General features: G+C 40.5%; 2 long non-coding RNA genes across 2 annotated transcripts in view; one reads left to right on the forward strand and one right to left on the reverse strand.

Annotated features, from left to right (window-relative positions):
• The window catches only part of LOC120100053 (uncharacterized), a 156,230-nt gene extending 148,389 nt beyond the window's left edge, over positions 1-7,841 (reverse strand). The window contains exon 1 of the long non-coding RNA XR_015648226.1: positions 7,646-7,841. This is a non-coding gene — a long non-coding RNA (uncharacterized LOC120100053). The remainder of the gene's footprint in view (positions 1-7,645) is intronic.
• A 1,125-nt stretch (positions 7,842-8,966) lies between these two features.
• On the forward strand, positions 8,967-16,195 carry LOC134485245 (uncharacterized). Its single transcript, XR_015648227.1, has 5 exons — positions 8,967-9,076; positions 9,586-9,714; positions 10,414-10,508; positions 10,947-11,075; positions 14,444-16,195. It is a non-coding gene; the product is annotated as an uncharacterized LOC134485245 (long non-coding RNA).
• The last annotated feature ends 728 nt before the right edge of the window (positions 16,196-16,923 follow it).

Here is a 16,923-nt window from a genome sequence, read left to right on the forward strand (position 1 = left end):
GCTTCTACTTGTTTATTAATGTTTTCCTGTGTTTCCCTAAGGGAGTTCTTCACGTCTTTCTTGAAGTCCTCCAGCATCATGATCAAATATGATTTTGAAACTAGATCTTGCTTTTCTGGTGTGTTTGGATATTCCATGTTTGTTTTGATGGGAGAATTGGGCTCTGATGATGGCATGTAGTCTTGGTTTCTGTTGCTTGGGTTCCTGCGCTTGCCTCTCGCCATCAGATTATCTCTAGTGTTACTTTGTTCTGCTATTTCTGACAGTGGCTAGACTGTCCTATAAGCCTGTGTGTGAGGAGTGCTGTAGACCTGTTTTCCTCTCTTTCAGTCAGTTATGGGGACAGAGTGTTCTGCTTTTGGGCGTGTAGTTTATCCTCTCTACAGGTCTTCAGCTGTTCCTGTGGGCCTGTGTCTTGAGTTCACCAGGCAGCTTTCTTGCAGCAGACAAGTTGGTCTTACCTGTGGTCCCGAGGCTCAAGTTTGCTCGCGGGGTGCTGCCCAGGGGCTCTCTGCAGCGGCAGCAACCAGGAAGACCTGTGCCGCCCCTTCCGGGAGCTTCAGTGCACCAGGGTTCCAGATGGCCTTTGGTGTTTTCCTCTGGCGTCCGAGATGTATGTACAGAGAGCAGTCTCTTCTGGTTTCCCAGGCTTGTCTGCCTCTCTGAAGGTTCAGCTCTCCCTCCCACGGGATTTGGGTGCAGAGAACTGTTTATCCAGTCTGTTTCCCTCAGGTTCCGGTGGTGTCTCAGGCAGGGGTCCTGCCGCTCCTGGGCCCTCCCCCACGGGAGCCCAGAGGCCTTATACAGTTTCCTCTTGGGCCAGGGATGTGGGCAGGGGTGGGCAGTGTTGGTGGTCTCTTCCGCTCTGCAGCCTCAGGAGTGCCCACCTGACCAGGTGGTGAGGTCTCTTTCCCACAGGGTCTGGGAGCAGAGAGCTGCTGCGGGCCCGGGATCCGCGGGCGTGGGACCTCAGGCAAACACAGGACGTGCCCAGTCCTAGATGAACTCTGCCTCTGTGTGTCCCGATCTCACCAGGCAGCTCTCTTGCAGCAGACAAGTTGGTCTTACCTGTGGTCCCGAGGCTCAAGTTTGCTCGCAGGGTTCTGCCCAAGGGCTCTCTGCAGCGGCAGCAACCAGGAAGACCTGTGCCTACGGGTCAGAATTTTAACTGTGGGCTAGCAACCCCATTCCTCGCTTGATGCCCTGTCTTTCTGCTGGAGGTGAATTCAGTAAGTTCCCTCTCCCCACCTTAGGGTCTTTGATCTAGGTTCCCCGCTTTGAATCCTGGACCTAGGGGCTTCAGTTCTTTTCTCCCACCTAATACCAGATCATGTTTCCCTCTCCCCCTACCCAACCCCTGTCCCCTTTCCATCCTCTTCCCTCCCTTCTTCCCGCCCTCCGTGTGGTTGCTTTCGTCTTCCTCTTATTTTCTTCACTATCCTCTCCACAGACAGGAGCATGATTTTGAAAAGCAATTTCAGAACACAACAAATGAGCACAGTCGGAGACTTCCGACCACAGTAGATTAATGCTTCTGCCAGTCTAACTTGGTTCCCTTCTAGAAGTTGTGTTTCATTTTCTTTTGTTTTGTTATGTTCTTTAGCAAGGTGCCTAATAATCTGTCAAGTCAAAGGAGAGTTGAGCATAACTGTCCTCATGACTCAAAACCTCCTCCTCTCATTCACTAGAGTCAAAGAGACAAAGTGAAGCAAGGCCTAGTCCCACACTTCTGATGTAATTCCATTGGCCTCATCTGGTCAGGCGGCGATATCCCAAGTTGTCAATGCATCTCTCTGAGGTCACGTGTCCAAAGTGAGTTCACTCCATGTTGCAGTATTGTCGATCCATCCAGGCTTCAATCTTGTCCCATCATGCATTCACTCAAGAAGGGTTTACCCCAGCTTAGCAAGGTGCATTGCTAGATCAGCAGCTCTGCAATTGTAATGCAAATGAATCGCCTGCCAATTTCTTAAAATAGACACTCAGACTTCTATTAGTCCAAGGCTGACACTCAAGGTTCTGTATTTGAACTCCCAGGTGCTATGAACGACTATCACTCTGCAGACAGTTGCATCCTCTCTTTTTTCCGAGTTTGGCTTATCTCATTTGCTTGTTATATATCTCATTATAATTTAGGTCACCAGAGCAGAATTCGTATACCAAAGCCATTGCAAGTTATGTCTGCATCTCAGGTGGATCTTCTGCTTGTTCTTCAGATCATGAGTCCTTTGGTCTGACATCACTTTTGGGTTAAGGACGTGTAAACAAAGTCACTGACTCTTCTCTGGTCCCTTGTTCTGCTTACCCAAAGCCAGTGAGGTATGGTGTTATATTTTAAGCAGTTATATCTGATGCATTACCTTTTCAGTAGGTAAGATTTATTGCCCCGTGAATTCTAGCTAGTATTCCTACAAGACTTGTTAAGTGACTTTTTTCTTTCACCTTTTTTCCTCTGAGAAGTTCCACCAAATTATTGTTCTCTTCAGTTGTCAGTCCAATGCTATGCTCCCATGAGTATAATAGGAAAGCAGAAGGCAGGAAGAAAATAAAAGGATGAAGTCAACAAAACCTTATGGAAAGGGAGAATTTTTGAAATAACAGCATGCTTTGAAATCTGAACTGTGAAGTGATCCCAGTCCAGCCATTTGTTAGGTTTAAGATCTGCTGTGAGAATTAATGAGTCATTTTATATATGTGCATTGCACCCGGGTTGACACTCTGCAGGTTCTCAGCCCATGGCAGTCCTCTCCTCTTGAGTGACCACTATTGTGGTACAGTGACAAAGGGAAGAACATTATCATGTAATGGATTACATAGGAGTGGATAGGGTTGTGTCTCAACTAGTCTCATTTCTGATAATGAAGGAATGTTCTATGTACCCCGACCCCCAAATTGTCAGGTAACAATGAAATGACTCTTGAGGGGACAGCTTTTCTGTTCTGAAGTAATAAAATGCATCAGACAACACATTTACCAATGCTTTCAATGTGTTCACTTCTTCACATCAATTAACTGAAACTACTCTACAACATGAGAGCAAAGGAGAGACTATTAAAGTTAGTTCATGGACGAAGAAACTGAGGTTAGAGAAATGAAATGATTTATCCAAAAATAGATGTAGAAGACTTCAGCACCAAAATGAAAGCTGAGTTTGCCTGGTCTTTGAAACCCACCCACTTAAACATTTCACTAGAAAAGAGGACAGATCCACATTGCTAATTAAGGTGCTTGGTGTAGCGCCAAGTATGTTTGTTGAAAATGCTGTTCTGCAAAAGGCATATTGGTATCAAACTATTATCTGCATGTTGTGGAAATAGAATGAGTGAGAATTTGAAGCTTGCATTTTATATAAAAAAAATACCTGTGTACTTCTTTCCTTTCTATGAAGGAAAACTTCTAGAACCTTTCTTTTCAGGTAATCTGGGTCTCCTGAAGGCTGACAGCAAAGTCAGATACTAGTAGTACTTCAACTATGATAACAGTGGAACCCTGACCACTCTGAGAAATCATGATTCTTTTTTAAACAAACCTGTTTTGGAAAGCATGTGTCCTCAGAAAGTCTCACAGTGACATGACCAAAGAAGGGTCATTAGCTCTCCCATCTTCTCTTCAGAACCACGATTATTTTAAGGTTCTCAGCAGAGCTGTTGATGTTTCTCCAAATATTTATTTTCAGTTCATGGTTACTGAACACAAACATGAGCAAACCGTGCAGGGCATCAAAAGTGCACGTCTTTAAAGAGGGCCCTAGCCTATGACTCAGTCAACTTTTCCTAGGATGAAAAGAGTTACCTGAAGATGCTAAAATGTATTTAGTATATTCATGGATTGTGCTGTGATAAAACTCTATATAAAAGAAAAAGTACAGTATTTAAGTGAATTTTTAGGGTTTTGGAGAAGCTATTTAACTCTATATGACAAATAACCCCATCGTCTCGGTTCATGCGATGATAGCCATCTGTTTCTGAATCTAGCATCTTGCATCCTCTGAATGTTGTCTAATTTGGCTGGGCTCAGCTCCATGTCGCTGAGTTCTGAGTTGCTTTAGTTTCACTTCACATGGCTTTACTCTCTTCAGCCAGCTCATAATAAAGGTAGTCTCTTTTCTTAGTGGCGGACTATTAGCAAAAACTGAGTAAAAAGAATCTGTTAGTCTGTTAATGCTCTAAGCAGAGCCCTGGTTGCATCTGCCATCTTTCTATACACTCTTCTGTCAAAATCACATTCTCACGATAGCTTATACAAGATTTATGTTGTCAATATTCTAGTCCCTTATGGTCTCTGAGTTACCATTTTCAATAGGTTCTATTAGCTTCTTTTTACTCAGATATTAAATATATTTTTTATTAATTTTTTCATGTAGTATATTTTGATCATAGTTTTTCTCCTCCTTCAACTTCTTCCTGATACCCACACTTCCCTACCTATTCTACTACAAGTGCTTGAGCCTGGGGCCTGCCCTGGAATGTGTATGCCATATCTAGTGACACTGCACTGGAGAAAATGGATTTCTTCTTTCAAGCAGTTATCAATTACAAGTATCATCTTGGCTAAGAGTAGCACTTATTGTCCTCTTCCTTGCTCCCTGCTAGGATTTTTTGACTGGCTTAAACTTGTATACGTCTTTTGAGTGCTGCCACGGTGTTTGTGAGTTCATATTTCACCCCTGATGAACTTTTTTGCTGAAGTTATCTACAATTTCTGGTTCCTTCACTTTTGCTTTCACATAGATCCTGAAATCTTGATGGGAGGGCTAAATAAACAAATCCCCTTAGGAATAAGTGGTCTGAAGTCTACATTCTCTGCACACTGTCCAGTGTGATTCCCTGTGTAAATTATATGTCATCTACTACAAGAAGCTTCTCTGATGGGTACTGGTCACTGCTCTTATTTACATATAGCAATATGTCATTAAGAGACTCTTTACAGCCATGTTCCTCTAGTGAAACAACAGAAGTAGGTTTTCCCCTTGTGTTCATGACCTATCTAGTCTTCAGTTTTCATAGTCACCTGAACAATGTCATGTATGAGTTCCATCCCATGGGATGAGCCTTAAGTCCAACTGTGGAGTACTAGGTTCCTGTCTTGTACCACTACTGTATCAGAATATCTTACAGCAGATGGCTATTGGAGTTTGCAGAGTTTGAAACTGAATGGTACTGATTACTTTCTGTTCCGTTATCATGCCAAGTACTTTCCAGACCTATGAATGCTAGTCAGTAAGGATAGTCTCCAGCTGGGCACAGGTACTACTTGTCCATATTAAATGATGGAAGTAAGTGATTGCAGACAATTCTCTTGTTCTCTTGTCAAGTAAATGAGTCAGTTTATTTAATAGACTTTTTGTCTAATGAGTAGTATACATATTCACTGTTTTATCCATTGTCTAAAATTATTGTACTTATAATCACCAAGGAGGCAAGCTATCAAGGACACAGGAAAGGAGATTATCCATGTACATATGAAACAGAAGTTGTGAGTGATAAAGTAGTGGATGTTTTAAGGTGAAATTGTTGCACTCAATGGATTCTGGCAGGAAGGAAATAAGTAAACACTTAACACACTCATCCTGTCTTTCAATAACATTATCATGAGTCTGTTTATTATCTTTGTGAGCTTAGCAGTTTCAATATGCTTTTATATATATGCAAATGAAAATTAATGTTCTTATCAGAGTAGATAAATTTGCATCTCAATTTGAATGCTATTTATTTATATCCTTTACATTGTATTTATTTGTCTTTAATTGACAAGTATAAACCATACTCAGTGACTGTAAGAAAGGAGTCTGCCAAGCTTAGCATTTATGCCAAATTTAAGGAAGTGTTTATAGGGTAATATATGATACACACACACACACGCATGCACATGCCTAAGTCAACTTTTATATTATCTCACATAATTTTATAAAGTGAATACTTAAATCTTCCTCACAATATTTAAATATAAAACATTAATTATGTTCACTATGATAGCAATGTCTTTCTTGAGCTTATTCTTTGTATCCAAACGAAATGTATGCCCCTTGACAAGCAGTTTCACAGCCTTCCAATGTTCTAACCTCATCTATCTAACGTATTTTGCTCCATTTAAACATTTTTAGCTTACCCATGTAGATAGCATGTCTGTCCCAGGTTTCCTGCATGCAATTGCAATGAAAGGATTTCCTTCATTTTTAAGGTTCCATAATATTCCATTGTATATGTCTATTGGTTCATTCTCTATTAATATATTTGTTGCTAGACAGAGGATCTTCATTTGCTTGGCTCTTGTAGTAATTACTTAACCAATAAGGAAGTTGGGAGTCTCTTTCACTACTCAGTTCACATTCTCTTGATATATTCCCACTGGGACTGTCATATCCTAGTTCTATTATTAGCTTCAGTGATCTTTAATAATGTATTCCATATTTGTAACTAAGTTGTGTTCCTACCAATAATGTAAAAGGGTTCCTTTTCTTTAGATTCTTCCAACACTTTTTCTTTATTTTTTCATAGTATCTTTTCTCACCAATGATATAATCAGCATTTATCTCAACACTATTTATGATGAAAAGTTCTTTCATAGACCTGATGGCTGTTATATAAAATTTCTAAGGAAAAGACTCTTCAATGGTCTCCTTTCATGATCATTTCTTCGTTAGTATTGTTACATGCACACACACACACACACACACACACACACACACACACACTCATAGAGATATGCAAATATATATGTGTGCATATGCATGTGTGTATATCCTGCTGAGTTTGTTTTGTGCTGCTCATATGTACACGTGTTTAGGGTGACCACTAGGATAGGTTGAACTCTCAAGGAGCTTATCCTTAGAGAAAATTGATACTGCCTTTCTCATCAGCCAACGACTATCTATAGATATTCGTCTAGGTATAGGGCCTTGTGAGATTTCCCCAATCTACATTGGCATGACTCTGGTGCGATCATTACATAGTACCTATGTAAGCAGCCATGCAGTTGAGATTTCATGGCTAAGGCTCCATTGTCTTGTCTAGAAGACACTGTCCTATACCAGATGACCTGGTCCTCTGGCTCCTATGACTTTTATGTCTTCTGAGCTGCCAGTATATCAGGTTTGTTATAAATCTAACAGTTAGGAGGGGTGACCTTATAGTCACTTATTTTCTACATTTTGGTTGGTTATAGATCTCTGTAGTAGTTTTCATGTATAGGGAAAAAGTATAGGAAAGGCATTTCTAAACAACGCTTTTATGCACTTGAGATTTAGGCCAAATTGACAAGACCTTATAAAGCCAAAAGGCTTCTTTCTGTACAACAAAGGAAACAGTTGAGTGAAACATAAACCCACAGAGTGAAAGAAAACCTTTTCCAGTTATATAGCCAAAATAGTATTAATATCCATAATATATAAAGAACACCCCCTCCAAAAAATAAAAGAATCAGGAAAACAAATATGGGGTACAAATTTAAACATAATATTTTGAAAAGACATAATAAAAATGGCTTAGAAGTATTGTACAAAATGTTCAACATCCTGACCAAATAGGGAAATACAATTTAAAACTATTTCAAATTTTTTTCTTGCCCCAGTCATATTGGCTAGATTCAAATAATCAACCAACCACAAATGCTGGTAAGGAACAAGGAAAAGAAAATCCACACTCACGATTGGTTGGACTACAAACTGGTGGGTCCTCAGAGACAACTCAGTATGGACGATACTCAAAAATTGGAAACATTGGTTTTTCATGTGACTCGGCTACCTTCTCCCCGGAATATGCCTATCCAACTTAACGTCCTGCTTCGGAAGAAGTTGCTGAGTCATGTGCACTGTCATGCTAGTTTCTGAGTCAATAGTGAGGAAATGAAAGCCACCGGAAGTTCCTTCAGCTGAAACCCGGATGTTGAACATGTGGCGCATGCGCACAATTCAACTCCATGCTAAAGAAAATGAAATCATGTTATTTGCAGGTAAATGGATGGAACTGAAAAATAACACATTGGCTGAGGTAATCCAGATCCAGAAAGACAAATGCTGCATGCCCTCTCTGATTTATGGCTCCTCGCTCTAAGTCTGTGTATGTGTGTGTGTGTGTGTGTGTGTGTGTGTGTGTGTGTGTGTGTGTGTGTGTGAATATATAAACCGAAGTAACTGCAGAAATCAGGAAAGTATTTCCCTCAAAAAAGTAGTTGTTCTTAAAAGTGGACCCGCGAGGTGGTCTAAAGAGGTGCAGTTTTTACACTTATGATGAGAAAGGCGTGTTATTACAGTTAAACTCATCCTGTCCCTATGTAAGTAGAGTTTGTCTGAAATGTCATATAGGGGATCAAGGATTATCTCTGTAAGCCATTCACATTTTATTAATATTGTTGAAGTTTCTGATTTGCAGCTCGCAGAGTATGTGTACTCTGTCCCCGAGTTTGAGGTCACATTTCCTTCTTTTGCCACTCCCCAGCTCCCCCTGGTTTTGTATTCAGTCTCAGCAGGAAATGATTTTAGCTTTTCACAGTATCATATGATATAAACTGGATTTATCATGCACTGTGCCAATCGTTTGGAGGCTATGCCTTCCATAGTTCATTTATTCAGTGTTTAATCGTGCAGGAATGCTGAGATCTCTCAAATTATTTTTTTCCTGTTTATATTGAAATTATATGGTTTGTCTTTCGTTCTATGAATGTGATATATCACATTTATACGCTTGCATGTTGTGACTCATTTTTGCTTCTTAGGGAAATACTTTTAATGTGCTGGTGAATTGGATGTCGAAATGTTTTTCTGGGAATTTTGAATATTTTCTCATCAAGAGCATTTGACTTATAATCCTCCGTCTTTGTGGGAGAGCCATGAATCCCAACAAGAGATTCACTGAGGTGCACTGAGATCTGCAGTGCAGTTTCTGAGATCTGAAGCAACGATGGAGCTGCTGAGTGGGGAGTGAGCACAGTCTCCGGGACAGATTGCATACTAGGTCACCATGGTAATGGCTTCCGTTACTGAGATGTAAGAATGCTGAGCTTAGCTGCAGAGCCTGGTCTATATGTAGATTCTCTGAGGGCCGCCTTGGTTCTAGGATCAGAAGATTTTAGTGTGGGGGTGAGTGGCACTTCCTCTGCTGCAGTAGCTCCTAAGTATCTACTTCTAAGGGGAGGTGACTGAAGCGGCTTCATCTTCTCCAGGACTCCTCAGAAGGGGCGATTTGTAATCTCAGTGACAAGAGATGCTGGTATTTTCTTCAGAAAAACTTGCTGGGTACCATGGTAACCGATGCCAGTAGGGTTCTTCATCCTCTTTTCCTCTCTCTGAGCATCTCAGTTATGACAGTCTCACCAGACATATTTTAACATGGATTCTTCTTTTTTTAATTTTATTGGTTTACAGGGAGGGGTGTGTGAGAACTACATTTCTTTTAGTCCTCTGCCTTGGCAACTTTAATCTCCAGAATCCTATACATCTTCTGTGATATATGTATGTCTTCATAGAAAAGGAAAACTGAAATATCCATTCCTTATATAATGCTGATTGGAACGAATATTATATTTAATGTTTTGGAACAAACAAAAATCCCAGGCCCTGTTCCTTCCTCTGATTTAAATGCTCTCCAGGCCAACTTCCCCCCGGAAGGAAAACATGAGATCTGCAGTGCTAGTCCTGGCTTGAGTTAGTCTATCTGGGTGGTTCAGGCAGAAGACGGAAGAACGGAGACTCGATTTCTGCTCACTGACTTCTAAGAGGTGATTTCTTCCCAGCCACATGGATCTCTGTCTGTGGGGATGAGAGGTAGATATCTAATGGCAGGTCCTGTTAGTTACACCGGTGAGATTATGGCCCATGTATACTCCATTGACTAGTAGAGATACCAGAACAGTACAAATTGATAAGTATTCATTCCCAGCATTTGCACCTTTGAGTCCTGGCAAAATGGCTGGCTGCCAACATTAAAACTACACTAAAGGTCGCTTGGCATCACTTATACACTTGTGGTACTTGCACATTTTGACGGTGCACATTGATTTCCGTGACTACACTAAACATGAGTTATTGGCGTATGCACAATAGCATGCAATCATGTGCGTGTTCCAACAAGCGGCTCTTCTCTTAGATACCCCCATTATGTTTATTTCTCCTTGTGTTGGTCCCACTGATTTGGGGATTTTTGTTGTTGTTTCATTGTGTTCTGATCAGTCTGGGCAGCAAAAACTCAGGGTGAATTCTAAGCTCAAAAAGGGAAGGAAGTCTTTTCAGAGTACAGAAACTTGTCCATCAGCGACTGTGGATTTTCAAAATCCTCCTGCCAATCAATGGAGTCGTTCAGCCTGTAATCTGGATGTGCTCAGCGCAGGGACAGTATCCAGGGGATGGCAGCGGCATCTGGCATGTATCACAGATTCATTCACTGACTTGGTGTCTTTATGTCTCTGTTTGTCCTTCAGGAGAAATCTGCCTGTGCTAGCTCTCGCCTTCCAAGACCTAGAGTTTGAGCCAACTCAAACACTGAAATCTTCTCCATTTACTTTTGCTTATACAGGTAGTTAGAATGTTTAATGGCAAGGTTTAGTTCTCTACTGCAATGGGAAAGGGCCAATTACTTCCCCCAAAGTCAAAAATGAGCTTGGTGGATAGGAATGCCAATTATGCAAAAGTTTACTCCTGCCCCTTGAAACTCGTCTCTTCCTAAGAGTTGAAACCAGAGATATTGACTCCAAAATATAAAAATATTGGGGATATACCAAGAGGCTCTGTAGACTATGGAAAGAAAATGCCTAATTTTAGTTTTATTTTGGCATGTTTGGCTTTGAGACATTATATCTCCTAGCTTGGACTTTCCTGACCTGAACAGCTAGGTGTTTTCCCTTCCCTTTAATCCTCATTTTTAAGAATTCATACTGTGAATGTATTTGCCATCCCTCCAACACAGCAGGCGTTAACTTCTCACTATATTTATGCCTCTACTATTTTATCTTAGAACATCTGTACCCTTTTTGCATTGCTTCATGTCTGGTGATCTGAAAAACTCCTACACAATCCACTATACCCACTTCAGGGTGATTTTTATTAGATTTCTACAATCAAGGGTCCTCTCCTTCATCTTAAGGTAAACGTGATTTGCGCCATATTGAAACTTCCTGGGGTTTGTTATTTGCTTTCATTGTAAGGTATAATGAAGGCATCAACACTCCTTTGGTTGCTTTGCTACACTGTGGCTTCCACAAAGACAGGATCAGTCTCTGATCCCCAGCAAAATTCAGTGCCAGGTGCACAGGGGATACTTGATACAGGTTAGCCGAATTAAATCAAACAGCAAAATAATAATGTCATATAAAATGGTGCACGGGCAGGTGAATAATCACTGCTGAGATGAGAGAATTTTGAAATCCCGAGAGGGTCAGCCACTTCGCAGGCTGTACTTGCGGAGCACTATATCAATCAAGGACCTGTTTTCAATTGCATGGTGACAGGTTTACTCTCCGGCTATAATGATATGAAATATGTGGTATGTATACTTTATTGTAGTTCATAAAAAACCGAACTCAAACTCCTGACAAGAGACATCCACAGAGCATCAAATTTGCTAATATGAAGAAAGATGCTCCCAATGAAATACTTTAATGCAGGCGATGCTCTTGGAGAGTTCCAGTTTGCTCAGAAATTCTAAGGCTAACTTAAATACAATTTTAGATTGCCTAAACTTTTAGAGACGGGACAAAGTGTTGTAATTTAGTCAGGAAGAGAATAATTATATTCTATATTAAGGGGAAAAATGTAAATTCCTCAATGACACACTCAATTTTCCCTCAAAGGCATGATATAAGCCGGCTTCCTGGTACCATAGCGAAATAACTAAGGTAGTTAAATTACAAATAGAAATTTTCTTAGCTAACAGTGTTTGAGGTTAATTCCAGGACAGATCTGAGAACAAGTAACAATGTGTGTGTTGGGGATGACAAATGGAACTGGCTGCTCAGGCCATGAAGAGGAAGCAGAGGGAGGAAGAAGCTGGGATCACTAAGGCTTTGTTGAAAAGACAGTGCAATATCCGAAGAGCTCCCCGTGTCCTGAAGTTCCCAGCTTCACCAGTTCCTCCCAAACACCACACTTCAAAGCAAATTCTTGAAACCCAGATACTTTTTTTATTAACTTGAGTATTTCTTATATACATTTCGAGTGTTATTCCCTTTCCCGGTTTCCGGGCAAACATCCCCCTCCCCTCTCCCCTTCCTTATGGGTGTTCCCCTCCCCATTCTCCCCCCATTGCTGCCCTCCCCGCAACAATCTAGTTCACTGAAACCCAGACTTAAAGGGTCTTTATCCAGATTTAAACAATTAATGTGGAGGGTACATAAATTCATATGTGTACCTCTTCCCTTCTTGACTTCCAAGTTCTCTGCATTTTCTCCTAGAAGAAAATTTTTAAGTTCTTAGAGGGAACTTGATTATGTTAGATTGTTTCCAACTTCTAGATATAACCTTTGTGTCTGTTGCTAGCCCAGGGAGTAAAGTTTCTATTGTTAATTTTGCTAGTACATACAATCTCAGAGAACACACAGTAGAGTGATTTTCCAAAACTGAGAATGTCTTCCTGATGCTCTTTTATTCCGCTCATTATGTTTACTGTGGGGCAAGAACTATGAATTACTAAACAATATCACACACTTTTATGATATTACAGGATCACCCAAGATTAGTGGGTGTGTGTATGCATGCATGTGTGTATGAGTGCGTGTACACTCATGTGTGTGTCTTTCACACATGAGTGTATATGTGTGTGCATGCGTGTGTGTGTGCGTGTGTGCATGTGTGTGTTTGTGTGTGTCTGTGCGCACCTGCGTGTGTGTGCGTGCGCGCTGCTTGCATTCAACATTTAAGAGTTCCTCTTCTTTCCAGTCTTTATGGAGAATAACATTTGGTTTTAGAAAATAGAGGGTTACTTTAGGTAATAGATCTTCCGCAGTGTTACTGGTATAATCCAATTCTGGACCTGAGTTTGCCGAGGGACAGCTAAGATGTCTGTTCTGTGTTATTTTCCTGTGAGAATTCTATACGTGTATACAGTGTGTTATACTCACATCCATCCCTGTGCCTCCCTCTCCTCTGTGCACTGATGTTTTCATTTGAGTGTGCTATGAAGGAATTAGCTTTTATTTCCTGAATTTTTAGAACCCAGTTGTTGTTCTCTGTTCAACCTGAGTTACAGAGCATTGTCTTTCTTTCAACAATTTGGGGGAAATGTAAGAATGTGTTTGTTAGCCTTAAAATTCTTCAACTACTTATTTTCTTTGGTGCTTTGAATAGATGCCCAGTGCAAATTTCATTGCCTTTGCTGTGTGGACTCATACCAGGAATATCTGTTGATCTTGGGCCTCTGCTGCCTGCCCATCTGTTTGTTTGTTTGGTTGGTTTGTTTCTTTGTTTGTTTCTTTTGTTTCCACCTCCACAAATCAGAAACTGTTTCTGAGGCACAAGATGATTTTGGCCACTTTTGCTTCCTTTCTTTGTGTTGTTTTAAGAAATAACACTTTTGAGATGTAATCTCACTGTGGAATTCAGGCTATCTTGGACTTTATTCTGTAGACTAGACTAATCTTGAACTCATGGCATTGGTCCTATCTGAGTCTCCAACCTGTTAGATTTACAAGTGTGAACCACCATGTTCAGCTTGCTGGATTCCTTCATACCACACAGAGGAAATGAAAGCAAAACAAAAAAAGCCAAAACCAAAACCAAAGCAACAATAAAAAATAAAAATAAAAACAAAAAACAAAAAACTATCAACCAACCAACAAAAACAATAGGTTAATTTCAGGGCCGCTGGACTCTCTGTGTGTTTCTCTCCAGCACTTCAAGGCAGTTTTGTTCATACTTCTGGGCTCTGACTACACTCCCCGTTAAAGAAACATGCAGGCCTTCAATGGAAAAGACATATGCATAAGAAATACACAAGGCATTCATCACTTACTCATAGAAGTATAATTATTTCTGTACTGATACCCGGATTTCTTTCAGATCTGTTTCTCTACTCAGAAAATACTGTGACACTTCTTAAGTTTAAAAAAAAGTGGGTTAAATGAAGAACAAGAAAGACACAGAGAAGACTGACACCCTACGTTGGTGTGATGACACGTATTTGGAGATAGCATTTTAAAAATCCAACTGGTTGAGCTAGAGAAAACGACTGAGGCTAGGAGAGGATTTTCATTTTTCATGGTCTACCATCAAGCTGACATTCAATTTCAAAAGGGCAAGTAATTAGCAAAGCCCATTTGATTTGAAATTAGAAAGGTGGCCAGCAGTGACCGGGACACTCTAGTGGACTGCACATTCCTTTACCACATCAAAACTTTTCCAGCACCCCTAATATTCCAAGCCTCTATTTCTGTAGCCAGTTTCATGCAGGTTTTGAGCAGACTTTCGCTCAAGTCGGTGCATATAACATGGGTTATGGTTCTGTTTCTCTCATTTCAGCCATGGCATTTTTGTTAGTCCAACTTTGGGTGACAATTGGAACCCTGCGGTATTGACTCCCTGGCCTCCCAGAAGAGTGAAAAATAGTCAATGTAAAAGCGTCCTCGTGGTTGAATTAGGGAAAAGTTGGAAGAAGCTGAGCAGGAGGGCGACCCTGTAAGAGGACCAGCAAGCAGTGTCAATTAACCTGGACCACCAACCTGGCAGCCTATACCAGCTGAGATGAGGCCCCCAACACATACACAGCAGAGGACTCTGGGGTCTGGTTTCAGTCAGAGAAGATGCACCTAACCCTCAAGAGACTGGAGGCCTCAGGGAGATTGCCAGGGAGTCTGGTAGAGTGGATGGGTGGGGTGGGAAAATCCTCATGGAGCCAGGCTGGGGGTGGGGGTGGGGAGGTATGGGGTGTGGAATAGTAGGAGGGTGCGTCAGGAGGGGAATAAAATGTGGAATGTAAACAAACAAATAAATATAGCCTTGACCAATTGTTGATAGAAACCACTAGATGAATGTACTCCCCTTCTGCTCTTCAGTAGACAGTTCTAAGTGTAATTTAAAATGCTTTTAAGTTTTTGGAATAACCACCACCCAGTTGTACCTTCCTAGTGCTGCCTTTCATTGCCTAATGAAAGTCTCTCTCTTGCACCAGTTGTCTGGTACCAATCTCCTCTCATTCACTGTGGAAAAGAAATAGGAAAAATAATTTGCATGTAAGTGTTTGCCTAGGGCTTTGTTCTATGTGAGCCCAGGCTGAGGGTAAGACACCTGTGCAAAAGTTCTTTGAAAGAAAGAACAAATAAATATTTCTTGTATTACAAGTCTTTGTTTTCACACATTGACAGGCCCTTCACTTTAAGGACTATTGAGGGAGATATTTTATTTCTTTTATTTTAGTTTTTAAACCTCAATAAGGTTTTCACTGGGCTGCACTTATCAGAGATGGTGTTCCTTGCTAAGGTCATGTTGACAACTGTGTTCTTTCTTCCCAAAGCTGCATCCAATTCAGGTTGCCATGGGTTCTGAGTACATTTGTATTGAAATTAGATTCAGCCTCAGAATGAGATGCAGGAAACTTCAATTTTTGTAGGAAAGTTACCTTCATCAAGGTCATCTAGTAACTGAGCCCATCAAAAGTTTTCTATTGAGTTATCTGGAGAACAATTTAATAGTTTGATTCGTTATCTTCAAAATTTTATATGTCAAGAAAATATGTGAAATTGCCAAATGCATTTCATTTATTCTTGATGGGCTTAAATCTAAGGCAGAATAGGAGAATCACAGAAAAGGACTGCTTTAGCTACTCTTACCATATTCTATCTGAGGGACGACACAGCTATATAATATAACTGTTCGGTAGACTAACATGTACGTGCATTTTGGTGTTAATGCTCTGTCATTTGCTGCTGCTTTATTGTCAGAGTTGCTTGCCACTAAATACTACGCCATCCTAACGAATGTGCTGAGGCTGCCTACTAACCTGTCTTAAAACCTTGGGCATTTAACGCCCCTTGCTTTCAGGGTGGCTGGAGGAAGCACTGTATTTTAAAGACATGAGTTACTCATTCTCTGTGACCCAGTCTAATGGTGCACATGAGGCAATTTTTAAAGCACGGATGAATTTGGAACTTTCTACTAAGTTGACATGCAACCTTGAACACATTCATAAAAATTTAATTAGAAACATACAAACTACAAAATACTAATGAGAAAAGCTTTTGTGAAGACTCATAAATTAAATGCTATGAAAGTTTTAAATAAAAAATAATGTTAAGTTCTACTCATAACTAATTGTGTCAGAGTTTTCAACACATTCTCACTCGTAGTCTAATAGTTCTGATCTGAAATATTAAGGACATTCATATAGGTTAGGCACATGGAGAGGTTGTAGAGCTTTCTGAAGTGTATGTGTCTGGTAGGCCAATTCTCAAGTCATTAAACACATGACTTTGCACTCCAAAAATTTGAGTTAAGGGCAAATTCCCCTCTCAAAAACAGAAATACCAGTGTGCTCCATACATGAACACACATGAGGGAGGGTGGGAAATTAAAAGTAAATGAACACAGAGATGAAAGAAATGGAAGACTAAATGGAAGGAACGAAGAGGGGGACGGTTGCATTTCCAGAATCAAAACCAATACATAGTAATCGAATGTTCCAGAGCCTCTGAGATGAGAAGGTTCCATGTGCTTGCCACACTTGCCGGATGAACAGAGATTAATCTTTGGAATTATGCTGGAAGGAAAAAGCCAATGCTTAAAAATACCCTGACACTCACATGTACCTTGTAACAGGCATGTGCCTAAAGGCACCCGTCAGATACACATATAGTGTACACACACACATGCACACACACACACACGCACACACACACACACACACACACACACACAAAGATTTTAAAAACCAAAATCATTGCATGTTCACTCTTTTCTAACGATTTTAAGTTGAAATTACTATCAATCTACACCAAAATGTTATA

The sequence above is a fragment of the Rattus norvegicus genome, chromosome 1, assembly GCF_021556685.1.
Source record: "Rattus norvegicus strain SHRSP/BbbUtx chromosome 1, alternate assembly SHRSP_T2T, whole genome shotgun sequence".
Taxonomy (NCBI): Eukaryota; Metazoa; Chordata; class Mammalia; order Rodentia; family Muridae; genus Rattus; species Rattus norvegicus.